We start from the raw sequence: 2,280 nt of genomic DNA, 5'->3' as shown, positions 1-2,280 counted from the left end.
ACAAGAACACAGAGTCCTCCCTAAGCCCCAGGTGCAAAATGGATTTCGGAAAGCAGCTCTTCTTCTGGCCCTGTGTTCTCATGCCAGGAGCACTGCCCCAGGGCTGTTTCAAAAGCTTCATCCTTCACTATGTTCTCAGTAACATCTTCTCCCTGGGTATGTGTGCCTGCTGGTGCCCCACCTGTTTTTCTCCTGGTGGGAGAGACACAGAGTCACAATGTAAGGAACACAGTGGGTGTCACCATCCACATGCGACAGGTGAGAACTCAGCACAGAGGAGACAGGGGGCTGAGCCAAGATCAAGGAGCTGGTTAGTACTGGTGCTGAGAAAAGACCAAGTGTCCTTTCTACTACAGTGTGTCTGGAAACGGGATTGCCACCATGAAATGAGGGACAGATCTCTGTCCCTGACATCTACCTCTTTCCAGTCTGCCTCTCTGATTCCAATCACCCTCTGTCCAAGAGCCAGCTGAAGAGCCACCACCTGCAGGAAGTGCTTCCTGGGCGCCTCAGCCCATAGACCCTGCTTCCTCTGAAATCCAAAAAGTGCTTCAGCTCCCCGCTACCTCGGCCCTTAGCACTGATGACTGGCTCAAGGCAGTGACCCCTTTCCACGACCAACAAGCCAACTTCCACAAACCTAGGGTGCGTTGGCCTGGCACCAGCACACGGGGAACCTCCACCAACAGCACTTGCTGTCACTACTGTTATCACTCAGTGTTCCAGCTGCTGTAACTGTGAGACCAGCTACCCCCAAATTTAGTGACACAGGAAAAGTCTTCTGCTCATGGACTCTGGTTTAGATATTCAGCGCACAGAGAGAACAGCTTGTGTCTGTTCCATGAAGCCTGGGCTTCAGCTGGAAGGCATGAAGGTTTAAGGGTGCCTTGAAATCTAGGAACTAGAGTTATCCAAAGTCTCCCTCGCTCACACGTCTAGCAGTCGATGCTGGCTGATGGCTGGGAGCCTTGGTTCCTTTGCCTGTGATCTCTCCCCATGAGCTAGCTTGGGCTTCCTCACAGTGTGACATCCAACTTCCAAGGGCAAGAGTCCAGGGAGGAGAGACCCTGGAAGCTGTATCCTTCTTACAGCCTGGCCCCAAAGTCAGAGAGAATCAGTGTTGCGAGACTCTGGGAGTCAATCTTGGTGGAAGGAGTGTCAGTACCGTTGTAAGAGCATAGATGAGGCCACCTTTGAAAAAATAGAACCTCTAAAAAAAAAAAAAAGAAAGAAAAATACTATCTCTATAATCCTTACTATTATCTTTTATCATCACTTCTCCTTTAGGATGGGTCTCCTTCAGATGGCTCCTCCATCCCTTCTGACCATACAGCTGCCCCAGCTTTTAACCAGATATATCTGGTCCTGCGGTGGACAAAGCTCAAGCTCAGGCTCAGATTCCCGCCACAGCCCATACGAACAGAAGCAGCACTAACCTTCGTCCTAATTTCTTTGCAGGAGGAGGTGTATATATCCCCAGGACCTGGTCCCAAGCAGGAGGATGAAAAAAAAAAAAAAATGTAATTCCTAAGAGATTTCAGGACAGAATTTTCTAGTTGCTAACAATTTTTGCTAGTCATACTGTGTAGGCCGTAACTGTACTCAGCTAAATATCTACACTTCCTGGCGTCATTTGCCAAGACAGATGGTGAGTGAGAAATAAACGGTTGTCATGAGGGACCTCCTGGAAAGTTTTCTAATGAAGTTGATTTGGCTGATGGATGCATTTTCCTACCCTGCCCGTTCCTCATTCTTCTTGTCTAGACTCAGACATGATGGCTGGAAGGGTAGCATCCTTCTTGTGCCTACGAGGTAGCTTTGAGACTAGAACAGAAAGATGGAAGGCTGGTGCCTGATAACATCATGGAGCCACCACAGTAGTTCTAAAGTATCTATTTGCATTAAGCAAAAGAGAAAAAAAGAAAGCCCCTATCTTGGATGCCTTATTTTGTATCTTTACTATTTGTATCCAAGTACAGTTACTGAGCCACCCCTCCTGACCTTGACCTCACACACTAGTAAAGTAATGCTCAAAATTCTCCAAGCCAGGCTTCAGCAATACATGAACCGTGAACTTCCAGATGATCAAGCTGGTTTTAGAAACGGCAGAGGAACCAGAGATCAAATTGCCAACATCTGCTGGATCATCGAAAAAGCAAGAGAGTTCCAGAAAAACATCTATTTCTGCTTTATTGACTATGCCAAAGCCTTTGACTGTGTGGATCACAATAAACTGTGGAAAATTCTGAAAGAGCTGGGAATACCAGACCACCTGACCTG

Source organism: Bison bison, unplaced genomic scaffold (assembly GCF_000754665.1).
Source record: "Bison bison bison isolate TAMUID 2011002044 unplaced genomic scaffold, Bison_UMD1.0 scf7180017864492, whole genome shotgun sequence".
NCBI classification, from domain to species: domain Eukaryota; kingdom Metazoa; phylum Chordata; class Mammalia; order Artiodactyla; family Bovidae; genus Bison; species Bison bison.
This window is presented reverse-complemented; position numbering follows the sequence as displayed.